This window comes from Oryctolagus cuniculus, unplaced genomic scaffold, assembly GCF_964237555.1.
Source record: "Oryctolagus cuniculus unplaced genomic scaffold, mOryCun1.1 SCAFFOLD_83, whole genome shotgun sequence".
In the NCBI taxonomy this organism is placed as follows: domain Eukaryota; kingdom Metazoa; phylum Chordata; class Mammalia; order Lagomorpha; family Leporidae; genus Oryctolagus; species Oryctolagus cuniculus.
In genome coordinates this window covers 370,753-391,837 of record NW_027208362.1, presented here as the reverse complement: position 1 = coordinate 391,837, position 21,085 = coordinate 370,753, and the positions used below count along the sequence as shown (strand labels likewise).

The 21,085-nt window shown below is 38.2% G+C and overlaps 1 long non-coding RNA gene across 1 annotated transcript in view; it reads right to left on the bottom strand.

Moving 5' to 3' along the window:
- Nucleotides 1-1,465: 1,465 nt before the first annotated feature.
- Nucleotides 1,466-21,085, bottom strand: part of LOC127488235 (uncharacterized) — a 59,148-nt gene continuing 39,528 nt past the window's right edge. Inside the window, exon 3 of the long non-coding RNA XR_011386118.1 lies at nt 1,466-1,785. This is a non-coding gene — a long non-coding RNA (uncharacterized lncRNA). The remainder of the gene's footprint in view (nt 1,786-21,085) is intronic.

Genomic DNA, 21,085 nt, shown 5'->3' with positions numbered 1-21,085 from the left:
AATATTTGACTTTGAAAAGTCAGATAAAATAGATAAAATAGTTTACTAACCTGATTCTTGAATGGCCAAAATACATCTTACATTAGACAAAAACACAAGTAAATATCTTAGTGTGATAAAATATATTTACTAGAAACTACTTTTTTTTTTTTGACAGGCAGAGTTAGACAATGAGAGAGAGAGAGACAGAGAGAAAGGTCTTCCTTCCATTGGTTCATACTCCAAATGGCTGCTACAGCCAGAGCTATGCCAATCCGAAGCCAGGAGCCAGGTGCAGGGCCCAAGCACTTGGGCTACCCTCCACTGCCTTCCCAGGCCACAGCAGAGAGCTGGACTGGAAGAGGAGCAACTGACACAGAATCTGGCACCCCAACCTGGATTAGAACCCAGGGTGCTGGCACCACAGGTGGAGGATTAGCCTAGTGAGCCACGGCACCTGCCTCAGAACTACTTTTCAATATTGTTATTAAGAAATCAATGCATTCTATTTACATTATTATTGTATTTATTCACCTTGCACTAATTTATGAATGCTATGATTCTATTGGTGTTCTATTGTAGGTTAAAGTTTGTTTTCATCTCTAATAGCTACTGTTGTCATAGGTTTTTGCTTTATATTGGAGGGAGAAATATTAAAGTGCTTGAAGATGGAACCCAGTGATAGGAGAGAGTATACATTGGAAAAAGCAATCTCTAGAAGTGATAAGACAAGATATTAGATAATAAGAAATTGATAAAGTGTGCTTACAGCTGATATTTGGGAATAGATCAGGTCAAATTCAGATAACATTTTCAGAAAATAAATGAAAGAAACAATGACCTGTCAATTTGTAGTTTAGTGTTCATAAAAAAAAAATCTGTGCCCAATGAAATTCTATTTGAAACAGAAGCATGGTCTCGATTTTGGAAACAAATAAGCAGGCAGAAAATGCCAAAATGCAGTTTTCCAATATGAAAGAACAACTACAATGGAATAACTAAAAAAATTCATTCTAAAAAAACATCTCCAGCCTTCCTCTTCAGAAGTAGGGTAACTGGACACTCAATCAGTAGTTGCAACTGGTTCCTTTACTTTTATAAAAGAACAGACATTTAGTCATTCACCCACATAAGTATATAAACTTTCTTTTATTAACATAGGACTGGACTAGAGACCATGGTAGTAAAATGTCTCATGTTCAACTTTTGTTAAAGTTCAGGCAGCAAGATATATCTATATATAACAGCTTACAAATTCTAACTGAGTTACTCCATATCTGCTATTGTTTCCTTGAATTAGGCCAACGATTAGAAACCTGGCTACCTTGGCTGCTTCATTTCTCTCTCTACACAACTGTCATAACACACCTATACTTTTGCACAGTCATATTTTATAACATTGAAGGTTGTTGTAAAAGTGAAACAAAGAACTATCTTTAGAACTTTTTATTTCTTTTAATGAAAGTATATAGCCATCCACATTTTTCACATCCTTAATTTTGTTTCAACTTTGAGCTCCATATCTGAACTTTTTTAAACAAAGGCCCAGCAAATGATTTTTCTTCACTTCTGAGAAATTAGTGTATTTGGATCTATTAGTTAATGTGAATCCCACCTCTGAAAGTGAATCTATTTTGTTTCAGTAGAATCAGCAATTCATCTTTAACTCAGTAGGACTTTGGCTGATAAATCTAAATCTTCTATTGCTCCTTCCTTTTGACTGTTTCTTCTCTTTGTATTTGTTGTTTATTTTCTCCTACATTAGTTCATTCAAGACTCCTCATATCTTCTGTGAGGTCAGCTGGACTATAATTTAAAGAGATAAGGCAGAAAACTCTCCTAAATTATTTCATATTTTCCTGGATTAAAGGTGAGTATGTAGATAAAATCTTCAATGGGGAAATGTGAATAAACATTATGAAAATAACATTTCTAGTACCAAGGCTACTTTTGAGGGACCTGAGGTAATATTTAGGGTTCAATAATTACTTTGTGGAGTAGTCTTGAAATATTGTATACTTGTACATTAGGAGAGTGCCTTCTCCCAGATAGCTCAGTATTCAGCAATGTTTGTGCAGAAAGAAGGAAAACTTTCCTTCCACTTGTAAGTTTTCACCATCCAGTCTCTTACAATTTGCATAATATGGAAAAGTATGTAATACTCATGTGACAGCAAGAGTCAGCCTTAGGCTGTGAAATTTGCACCTCAGTCACTAATATTCTTGCAGAGCTCTCAGCCTGTATCAATATTTCAATGTTACATCCAGGTGTCCACCTGCTACTTATGTCGTACCTCAAAAATGTGATGACTCCTGAAATTCTGTAATTTCTTTGTATTGAAATATTTTCAGACATTGATTTACTTATTTTAAAAATAGGAAATAATGAGTTACATAGGTGTGCAGTAATATTTCTCTGGCTTGGAGCAAAATGGAGAAGAAATATTTATCAGGGTGATTTTGAAAATGAATTATTCCTGTTTAAGTGACAAGCCAACATTAGCTCCCTTAATTTGGATTGAAGTCACACATAAATAAATTTTAGCTGCTATTAATAAATGGACTTAATTCACTCTTTGTGTACATGACAGTTTGTTGTTTGTTTATTTGGAGTTATACTGTTTTCAGGATTTTTAAAAATTTGTTTTCAAGGGTTCTTTGGGGAGGGGAATATTTCTTTTGTATTTTCAATTTAAAATTTTAGTTAATTTTTAACAGATTCAATATAGTTTATAGATAAAATTATGAGAATAAAATGATATTCCCTTCTTCTCTCCCTGTCCACCTCCCTCCCCCTCTCCATCCCACCATCCTTCTCTCTCCCTTTCTTGCTTGCTTTCTCATCTTACACTTGAAGATAACATATTTTAAATTTACATAACAATAAAAGGCTTATTTATTCACCAAATGAGAAGTTTAACAAGTAAAAAGCAACCTAGTTTGGCAGGAATATAAGCAATGGCTATACACAGTAGTTGAATGGAAAGAAGTGACCATTTCACTCATGTAAAGTGCATTTTAAAGCAATCACAGATCATGAAACTATAGTAGTATAATAGTCCTAACCACTGGTTTGGCAAAGCTAAAAAGCAACATTTTATAAAATTATATTTCCATCAATACTGATACACACAGGTATTTCTTGTTTCGTTTTTATTTTTTGATGGGCTGATTTTTTTAGATAGAAACTTCTAGCAAATCCCTCCACCCCACTCCAATCAACCTTTTTGTTTCTGCTTTAAAAAATAATGCAAAAAAATCCACAAACCCTGCTCTCTGTACCCAAGCCCTTCTATCAGGAAAGCTAGTCTAACTGTGAAATCTCACACTGTCTTTGTAGTCAGATAACAGTAACAATGACAACAATAATAAATAGAACAAGACAACTGGAAAGTACTATTGGTGTTTACCAACTGATGTTTCTGTTTTGTGCAAGCTGCATGGAAAGGGCAGGAACCTGTGTATTTCAGGGCAGCACTTGAACCCCAAAACCCACTGTGGTCATGGAACCAGAGACACCTGGCCCACCTTCAGAATTCCACTCCAGCCAAGACCTCCACTGCAGTCCACTGGCAACACTGTATCTCCTGGATGCTGCTGCCACATCTGTCACACCCACACTTCCCTGCCTCTCCAGCCTCTCCTCCCTTAGTGCTCTGGAGTAGAGTAGGAGAGGCACCCAGGCAGGATGGCTAAGAGTTGGAATATGGAAACTGTGGCCTCATTCTGGCCCTAGGAGCCTTGCCTCCTCATAATCCTGTGTAGGGGCAGGGTGAGCTGGTATTTGTCCTTCCTCTTTTCTTCATCTTTCTTTTGAAAGATGGGCTGTTGACCAGAATTGCTTGTCAATGCTTTCAATAGGATGGAAAAACTTGGTCTAGCCATGGGGGTGCAGGGAGACCAGCAACCAAACAGATGTGGTCTGCTCTTGTATTTTATTTTTGAGTACTCACAAACTCCATGGTGGAGGCTGTCTCTTGCCAGAAAGTGCATGTTAGGGGCCCTCACCTGCCCTCACATTGAAGCCTCTGTGTCTCAGCCTCAAGACCCCCAGATTCCTTGTGTATTCATACTCACTTCTCTGCCCTGCCTCATTGCTCCTTGTTTCATTGCCCCTTTCTGATCTGTGTTTACCATATTTTGTGAGCTGGCCTCTGCCTGAGAAAACACCCTGTGCATTGGAAAATACAGGGGAGAACAGAAAAACATATGTTGCACTTAAGTAAAATTAAAATTTTGTGTAACAAGTGATTCTATAAACAAACCAGAAACACAGTTCACAGAATGTAAGAGTACACAGGGATACTTAAGTTCATGGAGAGGATGTGTATTATAAGAATAATGTGTGTGGATTTCAAAAAACATGTTTTGTACCAAAATAAATCCACCTTTTAATTCCATCTCCCACACATTTTAAAGTACTGTCTTACCTGGAAATTATATACTGATAAGGAATTAGTACCTAGTATATAAAAAGAACAATCACCACCCAACAACAACAAAAACCCTGAATTTAAAATGGAGACAGGTTCAGAATAAACTTTTCTCCAAAAAACATTCACAGGTTGCAAACAAGTACTTGAAAAGATGCTCAGAATCATTCATCACAAGTCTACTTGTGAATTCACCTCCATATAAATTACTACAATAAAAATTAAAAATCATTGGCAAAAATCATGGAGAAATCTGATGTTTATATATCGCTGGTAGTAATGTAGAATAGCACAGCCACTGTGGAAAATAATTTTTCAGATTATTCTTCAAAATTCAAACACAGAATTAGATCGTTCTTCAAAATCCAAACAGAATTGTCATGCAATCATGTCATCCAACTCCTTAGTATATACTCAAAAGAATGGCAAACATTTTTATACAGACATTCCTGGATGTGTGATTCTCAGGAGCCAAAAGTGGAAAACAAGCCAAATGTGAATCAGCTGATGAGCTGATGCAGTGGAAATTGGCAACAAAGAGCAAGTTAGTGCTCATCCATCACAAGCTGTTGAGTGATCCATCCATTGATGAAAGATCACATATTAGATGATTTAATTTATATACCATACCTAGGATAGACTAATACATTCAAATGCATTCATGGTTTCCAGGAGTTAGTGGGAGGGAGAAATAGAGAATGATGGATAGTTGGTATAGTTTCTTTTTGTACTGATGCAATATTGTAAAATGCAGTAAAATAATAGAACGTTGTTCCCTTATTGTATTAGAGTGGTCCATTTAAGATTTTTTTAAATGAGATTACCTAAATAATGCAAATTTAGGTCATATTTATGAATGGAAAATTTTCTGTCATTTGATTTCCAATTAGAAGTATTAACACTTGGCCAAGACCATAATTTCTTCTTTTGTAAACACAGACAGATTCTACTTTCCTCAACTCTCATTTTTAAAATGTTGTTAAATGCTTTGAGAATGATTTATCACCAACAATCTTGTCTTTATTTCCTTGATGATAAGATGATTTAATGGGAAAGATGAGTTGTCTTGCATAAAATAGAAAAGGCTTTCTTCATGCTTGCTACAAACTTGGAGGTTCTTGGTTTAGAGCCAGATGCTCACATTTACACCAGGTCTTCTGTATCTTTAAATACATGTGCAGATACTTCTTTTTTTATTTTTTGACAGGCAGAGTTAGTGAGAGAGACAGAGACAAAGGTCTTCCTTCCATTGGTTCACCCCTCAAATGGCCACTATGGCCAGTGTGCTGTGCTGATCCAAAACCAGGAGCCAGGTGCTTCCTCCTGGTCTCCCATGCGGGTGCAGGGACCAAGCACTTGGGCCATCCTCCACTGCATTTCCGGGCCGCAGCAGAGAGCTGCACTGCAAGAGGAGCAACCTGGACAGAACCAGTGCCCCAACTGGGACTAGAACCTGGGGTGCTGGAGCCACAGGTGGAGGATTAGCCTAGCAAGCCACAGCACCAGCCTGCAGATACTTCAATAAGTCATTCAGATACATATATACTGGAACTAATAATCCTGGACAAGGCATTTGTAAAATTTTATGTATTTTGAGAGACACAGAGAACACACACACACACACACACAGATGAGAGGGAGGGAGGGAGGTGGCGGGAGAGAGAGAGGGAGAGAGAGAGAGAGAAAAGAGGAAGAGGAAAAAGCATGCAGATAGAGAGCACCCATCAACATGTTCACTACTCCAATGTCAACAGCAGCCAGGTTGGGCCAGGCTGAAGCTGGGAGCCATGAACAACTCCCAAATTAGTGGCAAGATCTACCTACATAAACCATCATCTGCTGAATCCCAAAGTGTGCATTTAGCAGGATGTTGGAATTGGAAGTGGTGCTTTACATGGGTTATGCACATCTCAACAAACTTCTAAAAGTCTGCTTCCATGTAAATGGAATGACATTTTTAAAATTTTAAAATGTAAGACATTTTTAAAAACTTAAGACTCACAAAACATTGTTGAATTATTGATATTAATCCAAGAAGTTGCTAAGCTTTGACCTCATCATGTAACTTGCTTGTGGCCCAGTGATTTTTGCAAAAGAAGAAAATATTTGTAGAACAATTTGAAAAATATTACTGTTACTAGAAAATGTTACTGTTGAGAATGATATTGATAAATCTTTTTATTTATTTGAAAGGCAGAGAGAGAGAGAGAGAGAGAGAGAGAGAGAGACTTCCATCTGCTGATTCACTTCCCAAATGGCCACAAAGGCCAGGGCTGGGCGAGGTCAAAGCCAGGATCCAGGAGCTGCTTCTGGGTCTCCCATGTGGTTGCAGAGGCCCAAGCACTTGGGCCATCCTCCACTGTTCTCCTATGCCATTAGAAGGGAGCTGGATCAGAAGCAGAGCATCTAGGACTCAAAAAGGCACCTATTAAGGATGATGGTGCTGTAGGGAGAGGCTTAATCTGCTATACCACAGTACTGACCGTGAGAAATGATATTGGAAAATAGAAGTTCTGGGGGCAGGCGTTTTGGCATAGCAATTTAAACCACTGCTTGTGGTGTCTGCATCCAATATATGGAATGCCTGCAATTTAGTTTCACCTCTGCTTCCAGTCAAGGTTCCTCTAAATGCACCTTGGGAAGTACTGAGTGATAACTCAAGTACTTGAAACCCTGCCACCCATGTGTGAGACCTAAATGGATGTCCCAATGCCTGGCTTCAACCAGGGTCAGTCCTTGATGTTACAGACTGTTGAGGAGAAAAAAGATCTCTCCTTCTTTCTATATTTTTTTCTTTTGAAATGCAGTTTTAAATTTATGTAATATTTAACAGATTCAATATGATATACTTGCACATCTAACAACACAATAATATAACCTTCTTCCCTCTTTGTCACCCTCCTTCCTTCTTTTTTTTTTCAGTTTTTGAGACAACATATTTTAAATTTACATTACAGTAAAAAGGGTTAATGCATAACTGAGTAAGAAGTTTAACAAGTAAAAAGCTAAATGTCCCTAGATTAATGGGAATATAAATAATGGCTATGAACAATTATTGAATGGAAAAAAATGGCCATTTCACTCAAATATAGTAAATGTTTAAGTAATCATAGATCATTCAAACTACAGTAGCACAATATTCTTAACCACTGGTTTTATAAATGTATAAAACAGTTTTACCCAATTATATTTGCAGTGATACTGATACACACAGACACTTCTTCTTTTCCATTTGTTTTTAAAATTTTCACTCCCACATGTAAGGTAGAACCTGTGTATTTTTCTTTCTGGGTCCAGCTTATTTCCCTCAACATGATGTCTTCCAGTTGCATCCATTTTGTTACAAATGGTAGAATTTCATTTTTTATAGTTAATATTCCATTGTGTATACATACCACATTTTCTTTATCCACTCATCTGATGATGGACAACTTGGTTGGTTCCAAATTTTGGTTACTGTGAACAGTCTTGCAATTAACATGGTGGTTCAGGTATCTCTTTTATACATTGTGTTCAAGACTTTTGGGTGTATACCCAATAGTTGGATTGCTGGATCATTTGTCAAGTTTATTTCTAGTATTTCCACACTGTTTTCCTCAGTGGCTTCACTAATTTACATTCCCACCAACTATGTTTAATATTTCCTTTTGTCCACATCCTCACCAGCATTTATTAGTCTCTGTTTTTAGCCATTCTAAGAAGAGTGAGGTGATATATCATTGTGGTTTTGATTTGAAATTTCCTGATGGCTAGTGATGTTAAGCCTTTTTTATACATTTGTCAGCCATTGATATTTCTTATTTTGAGAACTGTCCATTGATGTCCTTTAACTACTTCTCAGCTAGATTGGTTTTCTTTTGTTGTTAAATTGCTGATATATTTGGGTTATATTTTGGGTTATTAATTAATTTGTGTTGTAAGTGAAGGACATTTATACATAGACTATGTTCATTATTTTAGCATGTATTTATATATTTAGATGATAATTCTAATTGATTTATCTACTTCACTGACTTTCTAGTTTGCCCTTACAGACACTATCTTGTCTTTCTGTCTTAAATTATTTTCTCCTGGTGCCTTTTCATTCTTGCGTAACTTTCTATTATCTTTTCCTAATTTTTAAAACTTTCTTTACTGGTTTTCTTGTTATTTGTGTTCTACTATATTTTTTCATATCTTCCAGTTAATATTCCCCATTTTTCTATAGACAGAATAAGATCACATTGAATTTTAAGATTTTAATCAATCTTGCAGACTAATGAAACAGCATTTATTATTTCCATCTGCATTTAACATATGATTCAAGTGGTTGTTCAAATTAAGCACCCAAAATTTAAAGCACATAATGATTTATCTGGATACAATAAGTGGCAGAAATTAGGTATAATCCCAAGTTTCTTTTTTCTAAGTCTGCTACTCTTCTTTGTAATTATACAGAAACGAATTTTTTTTAGTGTTCTTACTAGATGAATAAAAATGGAAGAAGCAGTTGAACCCAATGGAAGGAAGTTTAAGAAGAAAAGGTCAGATTTGAAGAGGAACATTATTGACATGGATAGGAAAAATGCTTTAAAATGTTCTTTCTCATTTTTTATCTATTGTTATTATTTTCTATTTCTTTTTTGTTGTTGTTCTTTACTTTCTGTGTTCCTTTCCCCTCTTTTCCTTTTATTTTTTCTATTTTCTCATTTTTTCATATCCTCTAAACTTTGTTTTTTATTTTCTCTTCATCTTTACTTTATAAATTTTTTTCTTTAATCTTATTTTCTTTCCTCCTTGTTTTCATTCTCCTTTTTCACCTCTCTCTCTCTCTCTCTCTCTCTCTCTCTCACACACACACACACACACACACACACTTTCATTCACCTCTAGGTAATACAGTCTAATTCCTATGTATTGATTTTTTTTAACTTTTATTTACTGAATATAAATTTCCAAAGTACGACTTATGGATTACAATGGCTTCCCCCCATACCGTCCCTCCCACCCACAACCCTCCCCTTTCCCACTCCCTCTCCCCTTCAATTCACATCAAGATTCATTTTCGATGCTCTTTATATACAGAAGATCAGCTTAGCATACATTAAGTAAGGATTTCAACAGTTTGCTCCCACACAGAAACATAAAGTGAAAAATAATAGATGATTTTTTTAAATGATGATGAAATCAGATCAGACCTATTGTCATGTTTAATCCCAGTGAGAGTCAAGATGGGAATTGATAATTTCTTTTTTTCTTTTTTTGTTTTACAGAAGATCAGTTTAGTATGCATTAAGTAAAGATTTCAACAGTTTGCACCCCCATAGAAACACAAAGTGAAATATATTGTTTGAGTACTCGTTATAGCATTAAATCTCAATGTACAGCATATTAAGGACAGAGATCCTACATGAGGAGTAAGTGCACAGTGACTCCTATTGTTGACTTTACAAATTGACACTCCTGTCTATGGCATCAGTAATCTCCCTATGCTCCAGTCATGAGTTTCCAAGGCTATGGAAGCCCTCTGAGTTCTCCGACTCTTATCTTGTTTAGACAAGGTCATAGTCAAAGTGGAGGTTCTCTCCTCCCTTCAGAGAAAGGTACCTCCTTCTTTGAAGACCTGTTCTTTCCACTGGGATCTCACTCACAGAGATCTTTTTGCCAGAGTGTCTTGGCTTTCCATGCCTGAAATACTCTCATGGGCTTTTCAGCCAGATCCGAATGCCTTTAGGGCTGATTCTGAGGCCAGAGTGCTATTTAGGACATCTGCCATTCTATGAGTCTGCTGAGTATCTCACTTCCCATGTTGGATCACTCTCCCCTTTATTTATTCTATCGGTTAGTGTTAGCAGGTACTAGACTTGTTTATGTGCTCCCTTTGACTCTTAGTCCTTTCATTATGATCAATTGTGAACTGAAATTGATCACTTGGAATAGTGAGATGGCATTGGTACATGCCACCTTGATGGGATTGAATTGGAATCCTCTGGTATGTTTCTAACTCTACCATTTGGGGCAGTTCAGCTTGAGCATGTCCCAAATTATACATCTCTTCCCTCTCTTATTCCCACTCTTATGTTTAACAGGGATCACATTTCAGTTAATTTTCAACACTTAAGAATAACTGTGTATTAATTACAGAATTAAACCAGTCATATTAAGTAGAACAGACAAAAAAACTACTAAGAGGGATAATGTATTAAGTTGTTCATTAACAGTCAGGGCTATGCTGATCAAGTCACCGTTTCCCATAGTGTCCATTTCACTTCAACAGGTTTCCTATTTGTTGTTCAGTCAGTTGTCACCGATCAGGGAGAATATATGGTATTTGTCCATTTGGGACTGGCTTACTTCACTCAGCATAATGTGTTCCAGATTCCTCCATTTTGTTGCAAATTACTGGATTTCATTGTTTCTTACTGTGGTATAGTATTCTAAAGAATACATATCCCATAATTTCTTTATCCAGTCTACCGTTGATGGGCATTTAGGTTGGTTCCAGGTCTTGGCTATTGTGAATTGTGCTGCGATAAACATTAGGGTGCAGACCGCTTTTTTGTTTGCCAATTTAAACTCCTTTGGGTAAATTCCAAGGAGTGGGATGGCTGGGTCGAATGGTAGGGTTATCTTCAGGTTTCTGAGGAATCTCCAGACTGACTTCCATAGTGGCTTGACCAGTTTGCATTCCCACCAACAGTGGGTTAGCGTCCCTTTTTCCCCACATCCTCGCCAGCATCTCTTGTTGGTAGGTTTCTGTATGTGAGCCATTCTCACCGGGGTGAGGTGAAACCTCATTGTGGTTTTCATTTGCATTTCCCTGATTGCTAGTGACCTTGAACATTTTTTCATGTGCCTGTTGGCCATTTGGATTTCCTCTTTTGAAAAATGTCTATTGAGGTCGTTGGACCATCTCTTAAGTGGGTTGTTTGTTTTGATGTTGTGGAGTTTCTTGATCTCTTTGTAGATTCTGGTTATTAACCCTTTATCTGTTGCATAGTTTGCAAATATTTTTTCCCATTCTGATGGTTGTCTCTTCACTCTCCTGTTTCTTTTGCAGTACAGAAACTTCTCAATTTGATGCAATCCCAATAGTTAATTTTGGCTTTGACTGCCTGTGCCTCCCGGGTCTTTTCCAGAAACTCTTTGCCTGTGCCAATATCTTGAAGGGTTTCTCCAATGTTCTCTAATAACTTGATGGTGTCAGGACATAGATTTAGGTCTTTAATCCACGTTGAGTGGATTTTTGTGTAAGGTGTAAGGTAGGGGTCTTGCTTCATGCTTCTGCACGTGGAAATCCAGTTTTCCCAGCACCATTTATTAAATAGACTATCCTTGCTCCAGGAATTGGTTTTAGATCCTTGATCAAATATAAGTTGGCTGTAGATGTTTGGGTTGATTCCTGGTGTTTCAATTCTGTTCCATTGGTCTATCCATCTGTTTCTGTACCAGTACCATGCTGTTTTGATAACAACTGCCCTGTAGTATGTCCTGAAATCTGGTATTGTGATGCCTCCGGCTTTGTTTTTGTTGTACAAGATTGCTTTAGCTATTCGAGGTCTCTTGTGCCTCCATATGAATTTCAGCATCATTTTTTCCAGATCTGAGAAGAATGTCTTTGGTATCTTGATTGGGATTGCATTGAATCTATAAATTGCTTTTGGGAGAATGGACATTTTGATGATGTTGATTCTTCCAATCCATGAGCATGGAAGATTTTTCCATTTCTTGGTATCCTCTTCTATTTCTTTCTTTAAGATTTTGTAATTCTCATTGTAGAGAACTTTAACGTCCTTGGTTAAGTTTATTCCAAGGTATTTGATTGTTTTTGTAGCTATTGTGAATGGGATTGATCTTAGCAGTTCTTTCTCAGCCGGGGCATTGCTTGTGTATACAAAGGCTGTTGATTTTTGTGCATTGATTTTATATCCTGCCACTTAGCCAAACTCCTCTATGAGTTCCAATAGTCACTTAGTAGAGTTCTTTGGATGCTCTAAGTACAGAATCATATTGTCTGCAAAGAGGGATAGTTTGACTTCTTCCTTCTTGATTTGTATTCCTTTGATTTCTTTTTCTTGTCTGATGGCTCTGGCTAAAACTTCCAGAACTATGTTAAATAGCAGTGGTGAGAGTGGGCATCCCTGCCTGGTGCCAGATCTCAGTGGAAATGCTTCCAACTTTTCCCCATTCAATTGGATGCTGGCCGTGGGTTTTTCATAAATTGCTTTGATTATATTGAGGAATGTTCCTTCTATACCCAATTTGCTTAGAGTTTTCATCATGAAAGGGTGTTGAATTTTATCAAATGCTTTCTCTGCATCAATTGAGATAATCATATGGTTTTTCTTTTGCAGTCTGTTAATGTGGTGAATTACATTGATTGATTTGCGAATGTTGAACCATCCCTGCATACCAGGGATGAATCCCACTTGGTCTGGGTGGATGATTTTCCTGATGTGTTATTGTACTCTATTGGCCAGAATTTTACTGACGATTTTTGCGTCTATGTTCATCAGGGATATTGGTCTATAATTCTCTTTCAGTGCTGCATCTTTCTCTGGCTTAGGGATTAAGGTGATGCTGGCTTCATAGAAAGAATTTGGGAGGATTCCCTCTTCTTCGAGTGTTCTGAATAGTTTGAGAAGAAATGGGATTAGTTCTTCTTTAAATGTCTGGTAGAATTCAGCAGTGAATCCATCTGGTCCTGGGCTTTTCTTTGTTGGGAGGGCCTTTATTACTGTTTCAATTTCTGTTTCAGTTATGGGTCTATTTAGGTTTTCTATGTCTTCATGGTTCAATTTTGGTAGATTGCATGTGTCCAGGAATCTATCCATTTCTGATAGATTTTCCTGTTTGCTGGCATACAGGTCCTTGTAGTAATTTCTGATGATTCTTTTTATTTCTGTAGTGTCTGTTGTTACGTTTCCTTTTTCATCTCTGATTTTATTGATTTGGGTCTTTTCTCTTCTTTTTTGAGTTAGTTGGGCCAATGGGGTGTCAATTTTGTTTATTTTTTCAAAAAACCAGCTTCTTGCTTGGCTGATTTTTTGTAGTGTTTTTTTTGGATTCAATCCTGTTAATTTCTTCTCTGGTTTTAATTATTTCTCTTCTCCTACTAGATTTGGGTTTGGTTTGCTGCAGTTTTTCTAGGTCCTTGAGATGCACTGAAAGCTCATTTATTTGGTAGCTTTCCAATTTCTTGATATAGGCACCTATTGCTATAAATTTGCCTCTCAATACTGCTTTTGCTGTATCCCACAAGTTTTGATATGTTGTGTTGTTATCTTCATTTACTTCCAGAAAGTTTTTGATTTCTCTCTTGATTTCTTGAATGACCCAGTGTTCATTCAGGAGCATGTTGTTCAGTCTCCATGTGTTTGCATACTTTCTGGGGTTTCCTGAGTTGCTAATTTCCAGCTTCATTCCGCTGTGGTCTGAGAAGCTGCATGGTATGATTCTAATTCTTTTAAATTTGCTGAGACTTGCTTTATGGCCTAGTATGTGATCAATCCTAGAGAAGGTTCCATGCACTGCTGAGAAGAATGTGAAGTCTGTAGACGTAGGATTGAAAGTTCTGTAAATATCTGTTAGATCCATTTGGGCAATAGTGTCAATTAAATCTGCTGTTTCCTTGTTGATCTTCTGTCCGGATGATCTGTCTATTTCTGAGAGTGGAGTATTGAAGTCCCCCAGTACAATTTATTGGAATCTAAATCTCCCTTTAAGTCCCTTAACATATCTTTTAAATAGACCGGTGCCCTGTAATTAGGTGCATATACATTTATAAGTTACATCTTCCTGTTGAATTGAACCCTTAATCATTATATAGTGTCCCTCTTTGTCTCTCTTAACAGTTTTTGTATTAAAGTTTATTTTGTCTGATATTAATATGGCTACACCTGCTTTTTTTGGTTTCTGTTGGCATGGAATATCTTTTTCCAACCTTTCACTTTCAGTCTGCATGCCTCTTTGTTAGAGAGATGTGTTTCTTGTAGGCAACAAATAGTTGGGTTGTGTTCTTTGAGCCAATCAGCCAAACGGTGTCTTTTAACTGAAGAATTCAGACCATTAATGTTTAATGTGACTATTGATACGTAGTGACTTTGCCCTGCCATTTTCCCGGAAATATTTTCTAGTATATGCTTTGAGCTTCCCATGCTCTTTTACTGGTAGGTGTTCTTCCTTTACCTTCTTTCATATTGATGGCCGTGTTTCTGTGTTTCTGAGTGTAGCACATCTTTAAGTATCTTTTGCAGGGCCGGACGAGTGGCCACAAAGTCTTTCAATTTCTGTTTGCTATGAAAGGTCTTTATTTCACCTTCATTCACAAATGAGAGCTTGGCAGGATATAATATTCTGGGCTGGCAATTTTTCTCTCTTAGCACCTGTGCTATGTCTCACCATTCCCTCCTAGCCTGTAGTGTTTCTGATGAGAAGTCTGCTGTGAGTCTGATTGGAGATCCTCTGAGAGTAATCTGATGTTTCTCTCTTGCACATTTTAGGATCTTTTCTTTATGTTTCAGTGTGGTAAGTTTAATTACCACGTGTCGTGGTGAGGATCTCTTTTGGTCATGTTTATTGGGGGTTCTATGAGCTTCCTGTACTAGGATGTCTCTGTCCTTCTCCAAACCTTGAAAGTTCTCTGCTAGTATCTCACTTAAAAGGCCTTCTAATCCTTTCTCTCTCTCCATGCCTTCAGGAACTCCTAGAACTCGAATGTTGGTTTTTTTTAATAGTATCCTGTAGATTCCCAACAATATTTTTTAGATTTCTAATTTCCTCTTCTTTTCTTTGGTTTGACTGTATGTTTTCCTGTGCTCTCTCTTCTAAGTCCGATATTCTCTCTTCTGCTTCACCCATTCTGTTTTTAAGGCTTTCTAATGTGTTGTCATTTGATCTATTGAGCTCTTCATTTCATTTTGATTTCTCTTCACTATCATACTTTCCTGTTCTACTAGTTTCTGTGTTTCATTTTGATTCTTCCTTAAAATTTCATTTTCATGAGAGAGATTTTCAATCCTGTCCAATAAGGATTTCTGTAGTTCAAGGATTTGCTTTTGAAAACTTCTAAATGTTCTTATCATAAATTTTTTGAAATCCGTATCTTGAATTTCTTCTATCTCATCATCTTCATAATCTTGTTTTGGGGTGTTATGTTTATTTGGAGGCATCATAGTGTCATCATTGATCTTGTTCCCTCAATTTCTGTGTTTGTTGCTTGGCATAGTTAATTCTTCTTTCGTCACGGTGCCTTTTTTTTTAATTTTTTTTTTTATTTTATACTATGTCTGGGTTAAGTGGACTGCCTGCTGTTGGAGGAGCCTTGGAGGTTTGAGATGGGTGTGGCCTGAGAGCTCTGCTTGGTTCTTCCTGGTTACGGGTGTGCAAAGGTGACACCCTCAGGTTATGCATGGTAAATCTCTCTCTATTTTATTTATTTATTTATTTTATTTATTCGGGGTGTAAGTAATACCACACGGCACGGCTGTGCAGAATTGATGGTATTTAGCTTCCAGTCTCTGGCTTCTACCCAAAGAGTCTGTGTAGGCTCCTCTGGACTCCCACTGGGTTGCCTAGGCTACTGAATTGTAGTGACTCAGTTCCTTAGCTCTCCCCTGTTGATATGTAAATCCAGAGAGGGGGCCTGCTCTTTGTCTCTTGTGAATTCTTCAAGCCTTGCAGCTTTGCAACCTTTGCAAGGTTGGGGGAGAGAGAAACCCCCAAGCTTTTTTTTTTTTTCCTTCTTTCTGGTAGTGAGTCTGCTGCACTTTCCGGCCCCCTCTAGATTCTGACACCCGTTTCCCTGCCAATGTCTCGGGTTATTGAGCTCACCTCCCCTTCCAGCGCCGATGTGTGGACTCGGAGCCCTGGATGTCCCAATTCTCCCCGCTGGTGTCTGTGTGACATGCACTCCCCTTCCTGCACTGGCGCGCAGACCCTGCGACTCCCGTGACACCCGCGGCTCCCGCGGCTTGGCTTCCGCCCAGTGGGCGACCTTGTTCTCCCATTAGGTCCTCCGATTCACAGCCACTCGATCCAGAAGAGTTTCCTCTGCAATATTTTCCTGGTTCTTTTTTCTGAGGCTACCGTAACTCCCCTTTTATTAAACTAAATTTTCCCAGACTATCAGTGCACGCCCTCACTATTCTGCCATCTTGGCTCCGCCCCTTAATGAATCTTGATCCTTAACTATATCAACCTCAGTAGACTTTCTGACTTTGATGCCGGAAGATATGACAGAATATAAATAGATCAGAACACTCAAACCCAATTTTTCTCCTTTGACTTGAATATGACTCAGGCTTACAATCCAAATGAAAGCTCACTTGGGTGGGAAAATGTGCTTTCCCCCTGGATCTCCCAGGACTAAACAAATGTCCCCAGGACCAAGTGCTATCTGGCTTCCCTCTTGCACACATTCCAGGCAGGGCCCTGGTACAAGAAGGAGACAGAACTACATGAGACTCAGCTACACTGCCTTAGTTCACAGTCATGCTCAAGTTTAAATCCAGACTTCTAGGAATAGGACTTGAAGAAGAAATAATGTAAGCAGCCAACATGAGATGGTCTCAGGGCTCCCCTCCCCTTTGCCCTTTCAAAAGGTGTGAATGTTCCCAACTTCAAAGGAAGATCCTGAAGAAATACACAATCTCTTAGCCTGTGGTGCCTTTTCCAGCCCTCCCCTTGCAGCCCATGCCAGTAACCACCTTTGCAGGACCTGGATGTGTCTTCATGTAACACAGCAGCAGGCAGTGGGATGGCCTTTTTCTTGGTCAGAAACCCATGTCATAAAATTTGGCCTATATGAGCAGAGGGATATGCTCTGGGATACGCTGGTCGATGAACCTGTGTACCATCTCAGTGGAAACATAGTACCTGAGACACAATATTATGATTCTATTTGGGTTGTCATGTACACATCTATAAGCAGCAATTCAGGATGAGGAAAGGTAGCAACTCCTAAGGTCTAAGAAATCTGCTCTTCCATATTTCTTTCCAAATGTGTAACTAACTGTAAAGTAAATCAATAATTTATACATGTATTTATAAAAACATTGATACCACAAAGACAGTCATACTTTTTTAAAAATCACTTCTGCTGATTAAAACACTATTAAATCAAACCTTTATTGTTATTATCCCATATAATTATAATTCCTATACTTTTCTTCATCCTGAATTATTTCCTATAGATGTATACTTGACAACCCAAATAGAATCATATTATTATGTCTCAGTTCCAAGCTGTAAAAAATACAATTCAACATATTTTTCTTTAATTGTCATCAAGACATTTACATACATATATACATCCATTTATAATATAAGATAATATTTGGCCATATGATGAATTGAAATAATATTTGGGTTTTTAATTATATTTTATTTCTTTGAAAGTCAGAGATACAGTGATGGAGGGAGCTTTAGAGAGAAAGATCTTTCACCAGCTGGTTCACTCTCTAGATGGTCACAATAGCCACAGGTAAGCCAGGCCTGAAGCCAGGAGTCAGGAACTTCTTCCAGTTTCAAACATGGGTAGGAGGAGCTTAAACACTTAGCCATTTTCTGTTGCTTTCCTGGGCCATAGGCAGGGACATGGATTGGAAGTGGAGTAGCTGAGACATGAAACAGTGCCCACATGGGCTGTTGGCATTGGTGGTCACAGTGCCAGTCCCAATCTTTGGGTTTTAGATACACTTTGTTTTAGAACCCAAATGATGATTTCACTCTAAGCCTTAGGAAATATTTTATGCTATACTACACTGACTTAAATAAATGAATCTTGCATATTAGTAAAATTTTACTATGCAGAAGCAATGCAGTTAGCACATAATTACATTACTAATCATAGATTGATCATTATAAATTTACGAAAGTCCTATGGCCATATATGGAGATGAATAAGTCAAGTCTAAGAATCATATTTGTGGGCATCTGGCCAATAGTTAAGAAACCAGTTAGAATGGCTTCATCCCAAATCAGAAAACCTGGATTTGATTCTTGCAAGGGGCTCCTGATGGCAAATTCTTGTTATTGTGCTCTCTGGGAGTGAGCAGGTGATTCTGAGGTGGCTGATTCCTTGCTGCATATATGGCAGACCAAGACTGGTCTACTGGCTCCTGGCTGTATCCTGGGACAGCATTGGCCAATGAAGTCATTTTGGGAAATAACTGTTAGATGGGACATCTCTCTTCCTCTATCTCACCAATCTAAAATAATCTTTTAAAAAATGAAAGAAGTATGTTTCACATTTTAACATCAGTAAAAATTATGCTGAAAGATGTAAGTAGCAATGGACAGTTCTCAGAATTCCCAGGTGATTATCTTCTTCTCCTAATCCTAATGCAGATATCATGTCTATAAAATGTAGTTAATCATTCATGAAAAAATGTGTACTGTTCATGTTAAATACATACACATTGATGAATTAAATACATGCTCATGAATATTCAGCAACTAAAAGCAATAGCAAGAAAGAATTACAGATGTTTGAAGCAGTTAAAGAAGGATAAGTTGGGGCAGGCATTATGGTGCAGCAGGTTAATCCACCACTAGAGACAACTACTTCCCATCTCAGAGTGTCATTTTGAGTCCTAGAAATTCTGTTTCCAACCCAGCTTCTTGATAATGTAACTGGCAATGAAGTAGGTAATGATTTAAGTACTTGAGTTCCTGCCATCCATGTGGGAGACCTGGATAGAGTTTGAGGTTTTGACTTCAATGTGACTCAAACTCAGCTGTTGGAGGCATCTGGGGAGTTAACCAGCAGATAGAAATGAGATCTCTCTCTCTCTCTCTCTCTCTCTCAATTCAAATAAATAACTGAGAAAACAAGAACAAAAATTATAAAATAAGTCTTTCTAGGAATAGTATCAGAAAGAAATGGATATCATATTTGGATCTACCCACTGTAGTTTTTCTAATAGCATAAGGAAAAGTTTTGTATAAACTTTTATAAAGGCATAAGACACAAAATCAACATATGAAAGGAGAAGTATATTTATACACCAGTAATGATCTTAATGAAAGAAAAATCAAGAAAGAAATCGTATTCATAATAGCTACAAGAGTTATATACTCAGGAATAAACAACTAAATAATTGAAAGAGTTACACAATGGAAAATATGAATTATTGATGAAAGAAATCATCAAAATCACAAAATGAATTGGAAGAATTAATGTCATTAAAAGTCCATAGTCTCCAAATCAATTTACAGGTTCAATGCAATCCCTATCAAAATAACAATATTAGAATTAGAAGAATTAATTAGAAGAAACAATGCTAAAATTCATATAGAACCATAGTCATAGGATAGAAAAAGTGATCCTGAGGAAAAAAGTCAATTAGGTGCCGAGGAGCTGCAGAGGGCAAGAAGCCCAGCATCCCAGGTTACTGCAAGCCCTGCAGCTTGCGAGTCCCAGAAAGCAAGCACTCTGATCAGCCCCAGCCTTCAGTGGCCCGCCCCTCACACCTAAATTTGTAGTCCCTGTTGCCTGTTCTTGTCTCCAGCCACTACACCACTTTCACCAAGCAAACAGGAGCGACTGCCCTTGGTCTGCTTCACCAGCCTTGGCACCTTTGTGGTAACCAGTGATTTAATCCTATTTGTTGGCTGGCGCCGCGGCTCAATAGGCTAATCCTCCGCCTCCAGTGCCAGCACACCGGGTTCTTGTCCCGGTTGCCCCTCTTCCAGGCCAGCTCTCTGCTGTGGCCAGGGAGTGCAGTGGAGGATGGCCCAAGTGCTTGGGCCCTGCACCCCATGGGAGACCAGGAGAAGCACCTGGCTCCTGGCTTCAGATCAGCGCGATGTGCCAGCCGCCGCGCACCAGCCGCGGTGGCCATTGGAGGGTGAACCAACGGCAAAAGGAAGACCTTTCTCTCTGTCTCTCTCTCACTGTCCACTCTGCCTGTCAAATAAATAAATAAATAAATAAATAAATAAAATAATCCTATTTGTCATTTTCACACCTGATGGAGGAGCTGAAGAAAAACTCACCCTTCTGAAATGGGAAGGTAAAACCTTCATTGTTGAGACTTCTGGCCACCCTCACCGCCTCTCAAGACTAAGGATAACCCTGTAGATGAACGACTGGTTTCCAGTCGACCTCCCAACAGGGTGTTTCCAACCTCTGAGTGCACAATCTCTGTAACCAAGCAACGCTCCAGAACACAGGTGCACATACACCCTCTAGCGGTCAATGGCTGAGCATGCGCACAGAAGTTTGGAGGCAATGGGTGCTCCATGTGCACTTGCAAAGTTTCTATCTCTCAAACAGGATGGATTTTGTTGCTTCCAAATGTCAGTGGGATTTGACTGAGTGTTGAGGTCACTGTAGGAAAGTAACACTCGTGCCTGTGGGAAAGCAGTCTGCACTGGACCAGGACTACAGTGGAGTGCAATTTCAGGATGCCAAAGGCCTCATCTAAGTAAACTTTTAAAATCCTTCTCTCTAAATCCCCTTATTGCTCTTTATTCCCCCTCCACATCCCTTTGAGTCCTAGTTGGTTTCAATGGGACTTTTTAACAGATGGTAAAACAAAATCATTTTGCATGATTTCAGAAACTGTGACCATATGTGTCAACAAGTGTGAACTTGGGACAAGAAATCAACACAGATTTTCCAGAAGTAATGAAACCACCGTTCGTTGTGCCTCTTACACCTCTCATTTTGCCCATTTGAGTTTTTGCTAT